Source organism: Aedes aegypti, chromosome 1, assembly GCF_002204515.2.
Source record: "Aedes aegypti strain LVP_AGWG chromosome 1, AaegL5.0 Primary Assembly, whole genome shotgun sequence".
NCBI lineage: Eukaryota > Metazoa > Arthropoda > Insecta > Diptera > Culicidae > Aedes > Aedes aegypti.
Genome location: NC_035107.1, coordinates 219,211,905 through 219,226,052, shown reverse-complemented (window position 1 = coordinate 219,226,052; position 14,148 = coordinate 219,211,905). Strand labels below are relative to the sequence as shown.

Here is a 14,148-nt window from a genome sequence, read left to right as displayed (position 1 = left end):
TGTCTTATATAGTTACGTTTATCAAATGTTCTGAAAGTGCCTTTTAACATCGAAGTCAGATATAAATAACAACCTATTTGATCTTAAGGAAAAGTAGCCTTTTTTAATTTGAATTCAAATTTATGAACATAAACGAAGTACCCAGAATATTTCTCCAGTGTTTTGTATTTTTTCCTAAATGATGTCTTAGGGAAATAAGAGCTGGTAGCGACTGATGGTCTTGAAAATAAGAACTTTAGAGACCTCTTGCTTGAAAAAAATAAACCAGTTTTGAACCAAAACGATATTTTACATTAATTATGAATACAAAAAGAAACCTAACAGGAATCACGACATGAGAGTTCGATTTCCAAGTTGAACAGACATTTGTACAAGACATTTTTGGAGCTCCGCGTGACATTATAAGTATTACTGCTCATCTTACTGTAGATTTCATTCACATATTACTCCGAAGTTTTCAGATTGTCCACGAACATCCAAAGTAATCCTTCCAAGAAATTCGTATTATATACCTTGAAAAATTCTATCTGGTATTTTTTACAGAAATTACATTGGAGATTCTATCAAGAATTCCTCCAAAGATCGTTTAAGACAATTTTCAATGAAGTCTTAAATTTCTAAAAAAATATTCCATTGATTTTCCTAGGACTTCCTACAACATTCCCTATTAGAACACCTTCAAGAATTGAAAATTCCTTCGATTTTTTTTGAAAAATTACTCAAGGAGGTCTTCAAAGAATTTTACCAGAGATTCTTACAAGGATAGCTCCAGGGAAAGGTCAAAGAAATTTTTCAGATTGTTTTGGAGGAAATTGTTGAAAATTTTCGCGAGGAATTTTGAAAGAAAATCCTAGAGTAACCCCTGATTAAACTCGTATGAGTTGTTAAGATAACTAGAAAAAAAAAAATCCCTGATATTTCAAGGGTATTTCCAGGTAGTACACTCCCTGAGGTTTTCCCAGTGTCTGGGAGAAGCTTTTCAAAGCTTCTTAAAGAAGATTTTCCAAGCTTCTGAGATTAGTTTTACCACTCTCACGAGAGAAGCTTTTCAGGCTTCTGAGATAAGCTTTTGATAAAAGCTTTTCCAAGTTTCTGAGACCAGCATTTTCAAGCTTTCGAGAGAAGCTTTTCAAAGATTCTGAGATAAGCTTGCAAAGCTTCTGATCAAGCTTATGGGAGAAGCTTTTCCAAGTTTTTGGAAGAAAGTTTCCCAAGTATCTGGGAGATGGGTTTTCAACTTTTTACAGCATTTCTGAGCTTCCGAGAGAAGTTCAGTTGTTATGAATAGATCGCAGTTAGTCAAGTAACCCAAATTACAATATCAGTTTGTTAGTAGCCATTTATTTATCACGTATCAAATTGCATCTAGTGAATCATCACAAATGGACATTCCAGGAATGGACATTTCTAATTACGACACAACTTCAAAGTAAGCAAACCCTTTTGTGATATCGGTGAAAACCCAGGCCCCCACCAGGATTTTCACCGCTCAACTACGGAACCGATCGTAAGTCGATCGCTTACTCAAGTTGATCAGATTTGCTTACCCAAGTTTAAGAAAAATTGCACATATATGTGCTGTCGCTTCCGGAACAAATCAAAATGTGCCTCTCGGAAGAAGAAGAGTCTAAAGATGAGATGGGCGCTCCTTAAGATGTACGTGGGTGGGTTCTTTCTTTTTCCTTACTTTTTAACTGTGTCTCTTAGAAGAGCTCGACGTTTTACGCGATTGCACTTGGGTTTCTTTCCGCTTTCCGAAGGTTGCTGATTGTAGGATCACTTGTTTTCAAGTTATCGGTTTGAACTTGACTGATATCACACTTTAAAAACTTTGATTTTGTAATAAGATCGATTAGATTTGATTGATTCGACGCTATCTTTGATTGTAGATCGCAATATTCTTCTTCTGTTTACTGTGTAACACTTGTTTCCTCTTATTTTTTCGCAAAATAAACTTCTCTAGCAAATTTAACTAACAAAGATCACTGATGGGATTGTTACCGTAACAATTGGTTGCACAAAAAGGGGGGAAGACACTTTTCCTTTCGACGATTGTTTCGACGCAAACAAAATACTCTCTCTTTCTTTCTTTCTCTCTCTCTGTAGCTGTCGGATTTTCTCTTCGGTTCCACTTTTGTTTTCAACAATTACGAGGGAGGATCGGGAACTTTCGGTGCACACACAGCGATGGGAAAAGGGTGTAATCGAGAAATCGACAGGACGACACTTTGAACTGTATTGATTGTGGGAGAAAGAGTAACTGAGAGCAAGGAACACAAATAGCACTGTTTCTCAAATTTTCTGCAAACCGCCCACCAATCGACGCGAAAACTTTGGGATTGATTTTTTTTGAGGGAAAACTACAGATGAAAAATTGAGATTTCGGTTTGGGGTGTGTGATTCCGAAGGCACACTACGCAAAACTGACGGCGCGACACGTTCGATGTTGAACCCGCGTGCTGCTGGAAGTAGAGAAGAGAAGAAGAGAACGCTGGATCAACAACACAACCTCACAGACACGTACCCAGGGCACGGCAAGGGGGCTGGGGTGAAGGAGCCAAGAGCAGCCAGGGGCGGCAGCGTGAGGGTGATGATGAAACTGCACGAAAGACGCGAGAAGGCGCAATGCTGGCAGCAACAGAAGCAGCAGCAGAAGAAGAAGGTGAAGCGGAGAAGAATACAGCTGATGCGAAAACAGCCGAAAAATAGAGAGGAGATAGTTGAGTGTGTGTGAAGCAGTGAGACAGGCGAAAAGAGAAACAGAAAGGGGGTAGCGAGCAAGGGGTGAGAGGTAATAAAATTTAAAGTTTTTTTTTTTCAGAAAGAGCTGGAAGTAGAAGCAGTAGAACCTGAAAGAAGTGGCGTTTGAAAGGAAATGCAACAGTTGAGACAGACGGACAGACAGACAGACGGATAGACAGAAGCCACCAGTAGAATGTCGGTGTGCGAGAGGAGAGGAAAGAACAGGAGGACCACGCGTGGTACAGGTGGTTGGAGGTCAAAGCGATTTCGATTTTTTTTTGTTCTCCGGTTCGGTTTTGGGTGGAAGATACGAAATACGGCGATTATTATACAATAAAGAGAAGAAGATAAAAAAGACAGAGAGCGGTTTGTGTGTGTGGAGAGATAAGTCAAGGTTAGGAAAGCGACTGCAGTTTTGATAGATTTTTTTATTGCTGGGACAGACACACAGACAGAAATAGAGAGAGAGAGAGAGAAAGAGAGAGAGAGAGTAGAAAAAGGTATTTTGTTTAATTTCGTTAAAAGAGGAAAAAAACTATGGAACAGAAATCTATAAAGGAGGTAAATGCAGTTAACGTGTGTGGTTGAATGTGTATATATATAGAAAGGTTATAAAGATTTTGCAGAATTGAATCACAGAGAGGTACGATTGGAACCCCTTTTTATTATTATTTTGGACCTTGTTCGGAAAGAGAAAGAAAACACACAAGTGCAAGACGAATAATTACAGAACACTACCAGGTTTAATAGCTTTGAATCGAGATGCATTTTGATGAGGTTATTTCGAGTGGGAAGTAAATGAGGAAAAACCTACTGGATCATACGGGGATGATTGAGTATATATTATAGCAGATATATCTACAAACTACGAAGGTTACCTTAAAGATTAAATTACAAAATATATATTTTTATGTAGAAAATGTTCCTAATACATCTATCGATCATATTTCAATTGAAATAGTTACCGTTTGAACATATAAGCAATGAGGAAGATGATAAATTATATGATTCACTAATAATATGTCAGATTCACATTATCAACGTATATAAAATCCCAGAGTTGTCTGTCTGTCAGTAACGCTTTGAAATTATTCATTGAAATGTTTCACTGAGCACTACAACAGAAATTTAAGAGCACTACGACAGTCAATTTTATTGTTAGATCATTACAATTGCAAATTGTGGAGCACTACAACAGCTATTTGACAGAATATTCTAGAGCTATCTGGAACATTGTTCTTTCTGATTTGTAAAATAGTTTCGAATTTTTCATCATTTCGAACAAACACAATCATTTTGAACAAACAATGTTTACAATGCTGGTTCCCTGAAATGGCTTTACAAAGCATTTCTGTTCCATGGGTCGATGGTCCCTTCATTAAAACTGTGATTTCGAAAGATGACAATAAATTATAGATCACTGGAACAGCTATTTAGCAGAATATTCTGTAAGATTCTGGACAAACATTTGAAAATGGGCCCAAGAGGTCTTGAGCCTTTTTCAGAAACGTTGCTGTTGAGCCCTTTTAGCCCGCCCACACAAACTAACACCAATATCAGAAAGATCGGTGTTAACTCTTCCTGATAGTGGTATTGGTGAGCGTGATCGAGTTGAATGGGGTTCGACAGCGTCTTGAAAAGTCAATATTTACCAATGTCGATGTGCCCTTTTGAAATGTTTGTCCAGGATTCGTCTCTCTCATTCATAGAAGCTTCTGGAACTTTTAAAATGTTTCACAACACAAGGAACATTACAACAGCACATAATGATGTAATATAAGATCAGAACATTACAACAGCATTACATCGACATGCTCGATGGAGTATGGGCGGAGCATAAATTTAGGCGACTTTTTGTTCATTAATATCATGCGTGACGACTGAGGGTCATGTTAATGAAATTATAACCATTATCCTCTACTTCTAACATTACATCTCTACTGGAACAGGGTCTGCTTCTCAGCCTATTGTTCATACACGATTTGTATATTTAAAAGCAGGGAGATTTATTTTTCCATGTCATCATTTTGCAGTTGAACATAGACATTATCAATCTTTGAAAGATTATATATTGATTTTCGCTTTAAAATTCCATTGGAACGTGGCTAGCCACGCTGGGTAAGCTAGTCAACGTATATTTACTATATCAGCGAACAGAAGTTCAATTCATCTGAATTTTATATAGTATAGGACGTTCGATTCGATTAAAATTAAGCTAAGAGGTGAGAGGATTTTACACATAAATACTGAGAGGATTATAAACAAGAATTCTAAGCATTCATTTTAAGAGGATTCTAAACAAGAATTCTGAGAAGATTTTAAACAAGAACCCTGAGAGGATTCCTAATAAGAATCATGAGAGGATTCCTAACAAGATTACTGAGAGCAAAAATTCTGAAAGGATTCAAAACAACAATTCTGAATTCCAAACAAGGATTCTGAGAAGATTTTAAAAAAGAATCCAGAGAGGTTCTAAACAAGAATCTTGAGAGGATTCTGAACGAGAATCCTGGGAGGATTCTGAACGAGAATCCTGAGAGGATTCTAAACTAGAAACCTGAGAGGGTTCTCAACAAGAATCCTGAGAGTATTTTTAAAAAGAATCTTGAGAAGATTCCTAAAATGAATCCTGAGAGCATTTCAAACAATAATCCTTAGAGGATTCTAAATAAAAATCCTGAGAGGATCATAAAAACATCCGGAGATGAATTTTAGCAAAAATTTTGAGAGAATTCAGCTAGAATTTCGAGAGGATTCTAAACAAACATCCTGAGAGGATTCTGAACAAGAATCCTAAGATGATTCCTAACAAGCAATTTCAGACTGTAAACAAGAATTTTGAGAGCATTCTGAACAAGAATAATGAGAGGATTCTAAACAAGAATCCTGAGAGGGTTCCTAACAAAAAGCCAGAGAGGATTCCATACAAGAATCCTGAGAGGATTTTGAATAAAAATCCTGAGAGGAATCTGAGTAAGAATCCGTAAAGGATTTTAAATAAAAATCCTTAGAGGATTATGAACACATCCGTAGAGGATTTTTAGCAAGAATTCTGAGAGGATTCTGAACAAGAATCCTGAGAAGATTCTGAACAAGAATTCAGAGAGGATTCTAAACAAGAATCCTGAGAGCATTCCAACAAGAATTCTTAGATGATTCTAAATAAAAATCCCGTTAGGATTATAGAAACATCCGGAGAGGATTTTTAGCAAGAACTCAAAAAGCATTCAGCTAGAATTCCGAGAGGATTCTAAACAAGCATCCTGAGAGGATTCTGAACAAGAATCCTGAGAGGAATCTAAGACGATTCTTAACAAGAATCCTGAGTGGATTCTATCCGAGAATCATGAGAGATTTTAAACAAGAAATCTGAGAGGCTTCTAAAAAAAGAATCCTGAGATAATTCTAAAAACGAATCCTGAGAGGATTCTAACAAAGAAATCTGAGAGAATTCCTACCAAGAATTCTGAGACGAATCTAAACAAGAAATCTGATAGGATTCTAAACAAGAAATCTGATAGGATTCTAAACAAGAAATTTGAGAGGATTTAAAAAAATCCTGAGAGGATTCTAAAAAATAATCCTGAGAGGATTCTAAAAAAGAATCCTGAAAGGATTCTTGAAAATAATCCTGAGAGGATTCCTACCAAGAATTCTGAGAGGATTCTAAAAAAGAAATCTGACAGGATTCTTAACTATAATTCAGAGAGGGTTCTGAAAAAGAATCCTGAGAGGATTCCTAACAAAAAGCCTGAGAGGACTCTATACAAGAATCCTGAGAGAACAAGAATTTTGAGAGGATTCTGAAAAAGAATCCAGAGAGGAATCTAAACAAAAAAACCTGATCCTAATATAATTCTAAACAAGAATGATGAGGCGATTCATAACAATAATTCTGAGAGCATTTTACACATGAAACAGTTTTGGGAGGATTCTAAACTTGAATCCTGACAGAATTCTAAACAAGAATCCTGAAAAGATTCTAAACAAGAATTCTAAATAAGACATTCTAAACATGAATCAAGAGAAAATTCTCAACATCGATCCTTAGAGTATTCTAAATAAGAATCCTGAGAGGATTCTTCACAACAAAACGGAATTTTGAGAGATATTGTTAAAAAAAATTTAGAGAAGTATTTTGAAATGATTCTGTTCCGAAGTCTTCGTGACTTCGGTACATCTTCACCTTAAAATGTACAGAACTAAATTCTATTTCTCAAAATATTATTTTTGCATATTGGGAGATCAAAACCGTCGGAAAATTTCACAACGATCGTTTCCATTAATACAAACAATTCCCGCATTCCGACAATTTACCACCAGAGACACCGCCCTTGGAGACTGGTGGCCGTAATTATAACTTTAATTTCGACGACGTGTGCCTTTCCTTCTCATTGGGAGGAATCCATTTGGCCCATAGATTTTAGCGGCAGGTTGTTTGTTCGACAAATTCCGACCGGCTTTAATGTAAACATTTCGGCGTGAATCGGGTTGCGCGAATTTACGGACGGCCGGAGTCCTGTGGCGATAGTTTGTTCTAGTCTGTGATTTAATGGAAGTTGGAAGCAGCGTGCCTCCCCCTCGCTTGAAAGTCGTAAATCATGTAGGCGCCGGTCGAAAGTTTTTCATTTTTTGGGAAGGTCTCGCACGCCAGGTGGATTTCTGATTCTGAGGCCTGGTATTGAACATACGGGGAAGTGAGCCAATGAGAATCAGGGTTGGTAGGGAATTTGTGTCTTAAAAATAGGAACTTTAAAGACCCCTTGCTTGCAAAATAAGACCAAGCAAGTATCATGAAACAATCGGAAACCAGGAGTTCTCATGAAGACCCTTTAAGTTTCTTCGTCACATTACAATAAGTATTACTGTTCGTATTACTGTATGTATTTCTTCATATTTTCATCGAGACTTTAATTTAGGTATTTGTTCAATCTTTCTGTCGGAATTTCTCAAGAGATCATTTGAAGAATCTTTCACAGGCATCCTAGAGGATTTCTCGTAGACATTTACTTTCAAAATATTTTAAAGAGTTCAATTTCAAATTTTAAGAAATAAAGAATTTAAAGAATTTCTCGTAAGACATCGAACGGAATGGCTGAAGAATTTTTGTAGGAATGATCTGGAAAATTATCGCAATAATTGCTGTGTTATTTGCTGGTGTGAAGCCTAAAATGAACTTTCCTAGAAAACTTTGCCAGAGAAATTACTCGAAGAGTTGGGTTTTTGGAGTTGAAAAAACGGGGACAGTCGTACCAACCGTTTCACATTCAGGGCATATGAGAATTTGTTGGGAGTAACGTTGCCAAGAAAGGTAATGCCACTTCATTCGTGCTGTTATTCTGGGATGGGGCACAGGTGTTTCCACCATTTGTCCAAGCTCAGAAGCCTAGGTTTAAGCGCCATTATTCGCTTTCAGGGCTGGTAGTGAACAAGTGTCTAAACAACTTAAAAAGACCTTATGGCTGGAAAAGAAGACCATAGAGTTTAAACAAGGATTCCTTGGAGATTCCGACCAGACATCTCTCAGAGACATTTTTTTTAGATTCTTCATAACAACGCGCAAAGGATTACTGCATACATTTTTCTTGATTCTCTCTAGAAATTTCGTTAGGATGTTGTTCAAGTTTTTGCTCAATGTTTCCTTCACCACAAGTAATCGATTTTTCAGCTTGAACGAATACTTGTTTCTCTATATTTGTGCTCTAGAAGATTCGAATAGTGCCTTGGGCTTATCTACACCTTCAGTTATTACTGTAAAAATTCCTTCAGAAGTTTATCCAGTCAATCTTTCACAGACTTCCCAAAGAATTCTTCTAAGATTTTCAATGCTTTTGAAAATTTAACCAAGGTTTAATTTAAGAATACGTCCAGATTTTACTACAGATATTTCTCCAGAGAATTGTCTTGGAATTAACCTAAAGCATTTTCCAGAAATTTCTCAAGCATACTTTTAGCGCACTCGGATTTCATCCAGCATATCCTACTAAATTTTCGTTATAAACTTCTTCAAGAATTCAACCAGTAATTTATTGATACAGTTAACTCTCCCTTACTCGATATTGAAGGGACCATTGAGTTAGGGAGGTATCGAGTTACAGAACACAAAACCAATGCAACTGCGAACCAAGGGACCATCGAGGTAGCCACGAAAAACTGTGGTTCTACAACTCGATATCCAGATACGGAATATCGAGTAAGGGAGAGTTAACTGTATCTTTGGAAATAACTCCTGTGATATCTCCTAGAGTTTCTTAAGTTTTACTCCACAATTATCGTTATTCGAAATTTTGGGATTCATTAAAAACTTCAATCAGAAATTTCTCTTAGGATACCCTCAACAATTACTACAGAAATTCCTTCAGGAACTCTTTAATAGATGCTTCTTGAAATTTACCAAAGAAGTTTTCAGAAAATTCATCCAACAATTCATCTTATGATTTTTGAATTGTCGATGGAATTTTAAAAATTATTGGAGGTCCGGAATCAGCTTCGGAGGCTTTCCTATTAGAAAATCCTAAAGTGATCATTGATTCAATTCTTGCAGGTTGTCTCCTTTTTTAGAAATATTTGAAAGAGTTTCAAGTCCAATGAAGAATTATACAATAACAATTCATGTAGCCCTAAATTTGCTTGAGATTTTTTTCAACAAATCTGCAGGAATAAACTCGTATGAAATTCTGACTGGGAAAAATCCCAGCAGAAATCATCAGAGGATATTTGTGGAGAAACTTCACGAGTAATCATAGTTGAAATCATTGAGGAATTCATAGAATGTTTTTCTCAAATATTTCGGAAACGAACCTTGAAGAAATTGATGGAGCCAATCCTGGGAGAATTCTTGGAGGATGTTTAAAAGGAATTCTTGGTTGAACTACTGCAAACATCGCCACAGCAACTCTTTAAAGAGTTGTCGAAGGATTTATTGAAATAATTCCAAAGAAAATTTCAAAAGACCTGGATAAAACACTGTGCATTTTCCATGAAAACTTCTTGTAGGAATATTTTCACGATATCCAAAAGCAACAACTGGAGAAATCGGTAGAATTATTACTGGCAGAATATTTGAAGGAAATTTTTGTGAGAATTTTTGGAGTAACTCCCGTAAACTTTTGAAAATCAATTCGCTTGAGATTTTTTTCTAGAAATCTTTGGAACAGACGGCAGAAAATTCCTAGTAGATATTTCTTGAGAAACTTCACGAGAAATCATTGAGAAATTCATGGAAAGTTTTTAATACATTTGGAAACAAACCCTAAAGAAATTAATGGAGCAATTCCTGGGACAATTCTTGGAGAATTTTTAAAAAGGAATTACTACAAAAATGGATGGTTGAACTACAGAAAACATCGCCACAGGAACTCTTTTGAGAATTGTCATCGGATTTCCTGAAATAATTCCTAAACAAATTTTAAAAATCCTGGATAAAACACTGTGCATTTTATAAGAAGAATTCTAGTAGGAATATTTTCAAGATATACCAAATTAACAACTGGAAAAATCGGTAGAATAATTACAGAATCTCTGAAGGACATTTTTGTGAGAATTTTTAGAGCAACTCCTGTGGAAATTTGTGAATGTACAACGTAGAACTGCTAGAGGCTTTTCTAGGGCAAATTCTGGAAGAATTCATCTAAGCATCCAATATCTGAACAAGAAGATACTCCAAAAGAAACATCTGGAGAAATCACTAGTAGAAGGCCTGAAGCTTTTCCTAGTGCAACCTGTGTAATAATCGAGCAAAAATCTCTTAAACAGGGCTGATAGCGACTAAGCGTCTTAAAAATAGAAATTTTAGAGACTTATACTTTAGAGACATGTTTGACAAAGGAGACCATACAGGAACCAAGAAAACCAAAGGATACCAAACGGAACCTGGTGATAAAAGTTTCCATAAGTAATTTTTCATCAGAGAGTCAGATCAGGCACTTCACTTGGAATTTTTATGACAAAAATGTTTTTTTTTTTTCAATTTTTTGTGACATTACCACAAGGTTTACTGTTCAAATTGCTGTAGGTATTTTTTTCATTATTTTAGCCAAGATTTTCATCAGAAATAATTTGAGGTATTTGCATAAACTTTCCTCCAGACATTATTCCGAAGATTTTCAGCAGTGAATTAAGTAATTCCTTCGTATATTTCGTATGGAATTTCTCCAAGAATGTGGTGTAAGATACCTTCAAGAATTAAACCTGGAAATTCCTTCTAAGACTTTTTCACAAATTTCTCATGAAAGCACTAACTTCTTTAGGGATGCATCCACTGATTCTTTCATCAATTTCCCTAGGATTTCCCAAATGTTATCCCAAATGAAAAAAATCAATCAGTACTTTCTCCAGATATGCCTCCAGGAATTTCTTTGGGTTTGTCGTGAAGGATTTCTTTTAGTTTTGAACCAGGAATTCGAGTTGGAGTCGGGTTAAATTGTACCCGAAGTTGAACCAATGTCAGGTTGATATCGAGTGAGTCAGTGATAAAATCGATGTCGAGTCAATGTCAAGTCCTAAGTCAAGTTTAACTGTAAGTCACATAAGATGATGAGCCCTGCTGTTCAAAGATTTGGAAAAAGAATAACTCATTTTTTATTATTTTAATAATAATAATATATTTAATTCATATACATTCGAGTATCCGACTAAAACAAACGTTAATATAAATATCAATAGTGATATAAGTAGGTATCTCCTTTAGAAATACCTCAAGAAATTCTTTTGAAAAATTTTCCACGGAAGTACTCCAAGCATTTATCTAGGTTTTTGTCAAGGGAGTTTTTCTGAAATTATTGGAAAAGCGTCTGGAAAAATCCGGAAGACATTTCTAAGACAATCTTAAAGTAATCTCTAATGAAACTTCTGTGCAAATTTCTGATGAACTCTATCAAGGATCTCTGAAAGAACTTCTGAACTTAGGAGACGTCTTGGATATATAATATAAATCAAATACCTGCATAATATCTTGCATGGTTTTCAAAAAGGGTTCACTGAACACCCTTGAAGAAATTTGTTCAGAAATAATCGATTGCTTTAGAACTTGTTGGTGGGAAATTTTAGAGGAACTTTTGAAGATTTCATGAAGATTTTACTTGAAAAATAACTTTGAATTTGTTTGACAGAACTGCACTGCACTGGTCAAATTTATCAATAAATTACTGGAAGAATTCCTTATAGATTTCTAGCAATAATCCCTACAGGAATCTTGATGGAAGCCATATGAAAAGTGTTGGAAGATCAACTGAAAAAACATTCTGCCAAAAATCCCTAAACGAATTTCCTCTAAAACACTGGAATGAACCTTTGGAAGATCTCCTAGAGTAATAAATGGAAAAATCGTTAACGATTTGTTTTTTCAGAATAATTGATGTGGAAATAACTAGAGGTACTAGCGTTAGAGTGCTCTAGAATTTCCTGGAGCAAATTCTGCAGAAACTCCTTTAAGAATCACTGCAGGAATTCCTAGGAGATCCGGTAAACAAATCACAAGATGAATGTCTGGAGTGATCCTTGGACGATTCCAGAAGGTCTGGAAAAACCAATTGAAGCATTTCAGACGAAAAAATACGAAAAAAAAACCTGGGGAGTAGTCACGCAAGAGTATCTGAAGGATTCCCTGGAAGGTCTCTAGAATTTTGCACCGGAGTTAACATAAAGCAGAAACGGAAAAAGAAACTTTAGGGACCACCCATTAATTTCAAATTGCTCTTATTTTAGCATATTTTAATATTTGTTCATGAAATTTGTGTAGTTTTATGAGTGCATTTTGAGCAAAGATATCCCAGAACAACACTGGGTCTGGTAGGGTAAAAATCATAAAAAAACTTCGTTATTATTATTTTGAAACGAAATGCTTTCGCACAAGAAGTGAGCAGAGCCGTAATTTCCGTTAAGTAAAGATGGACCAGTAGATTTAGAAACACTTTTTGCTCTTATTACTTCATTTGAGTCTATCTGAGCCAGTGATGTTCTGGACAAACTCTGCTCAATATATCTATGAAATCTCATCATTAAAAAAACTATAACAAATGGAGTAATTTGAAATTTCCATGTACGCTCGGATTAAAAATCGAATTTTCTATTGAACTTGCATTAAAATAATAGATTTGTCTTTAAAAAGAGACTTACTACCAGCCCTGCTAAAAGTAACTCTGTAGATTCTTGAATTTTGCACCAAGATTCACAAAAAATATGAAAAAAATAATACAGAGAGCATTTTGGTGAAAAAATATCTATTAAAAATAAAGAATTATCAAAGACTAGTGACATCAAATTAAATAGTGACCAACCCTCCAAAAGGAGACCAACAACCACCCCTGCCAGAAGGCATTCAGCGACTTCAATGAAGACAACGACGACGACGGGGAACTACAGCAATATGGTGTAGACCCGGCTGGCGTGCCTCTGTATCTCTCGTAAATATTTACTTTAATCAGCGATATTTTTATTTACAGCTAAACCCCGTCGACATCCAGCAGTTGCAAATGCTTGCTGGCAAAACTGCTGGCGGTTGACTGACTGACTGGCTGGCTGTGTCATTACATTATTGATATTATTGTGAGCGAAGCTTTGACACACGTTCCTCAGTGGAGAGGTTATGTGCCTTCTGACCGATTCGAATCGAATCGTAGCGAGGAATGCACAATGGTCCGAATCGATAATTTAGAATATAAGTTTTTCTCTGTTCTCATTTTGACGTATGATATAGTTCGTAATTGAGTTTTGCATTTTTCTAGAACTTTAAAATTGTGAGAGCTACAAGTAAATTTCGAAAATTTTGAAGTAAATTTTCTCAATTATATAAAATATCGTCCTCGCAGTATTTGCTGGAGAATTTTAATCTTATTTCTAATGTCACTTGAAGAAAAATATTATCGAATCAACCCGTGAGTTACTGCCATCTGTATATTTCATAGTTTTTCACTTCAATTTCCTTAGAACTTTTAAATGACAAGAATTGTCAAATCGGCCAATTGTGCAAGTGGAATATCGAAGTTAGCGTTTGTTTGTGCATTTTTGCTGCTGCAATTCCGACGCGGCAGAGGCGCAGTGGCTGTGTTATTTTTGCTGACTATAATTCTCCGATATGTATACCAGTGAAGAGACTGACTGACGTAGGTACACTCGACAAGGAATGATGCAAAGCCAAAGCAATCGATTTCCAGGAATTTTCGGAAAGGTCTGCAAAATCGAATGGCTGATTGGTCGGACTGAGGAGTCGACGAAATGTGAAGCTGAAAATGGTAATTTTAGTGAATATATGTAGAATGACATTTTATGCAATAGGTTCGAATTGTTGATTGAATTGAATTTGAAACTGAATGAGGCAATCCATCTATAATAAATTAAACCGAAATTCAACTTGCAAGCAATTCATTGGAAACTTGTAAGATTTTAACCAAACACATACACATGCTC

At 35.9% G+C, this 14,148-nt stretch overlaps 1 protein-coding gene across 9 annotated transcripts in view; it reads right to left on the bottom strand.

Annotated features, from left to right (window-relative positions):
* The window catches only part of LOC5578520 (polypyrimidine tract-binding protein 2), a 1,002,030-nt gene that overhangs the window by 750,414 nt on the left and 237,468 nt on the right, over positions 1-14,148 (bottom strand). For 2 of the 9 annotated variants that reach the window (XM_021857612.1, XM_021857615.1), the window contains exon 2: positions 1,548-2,459. The exons of 5 other annotated variants lie outside the window; for them this stretch is intronic. The gene's annotated coding sequence lies outside the window, so the exon portion shown is untranslated. Of the gene's footprint in view, positions 1-1,547; positions 2,463-14,148 lie in introns of all 9 variants that reach the window. 2 more of the 9 variants (XM_021857609.1, XM_021857608.1) reach the window with 2 other exon arrangements.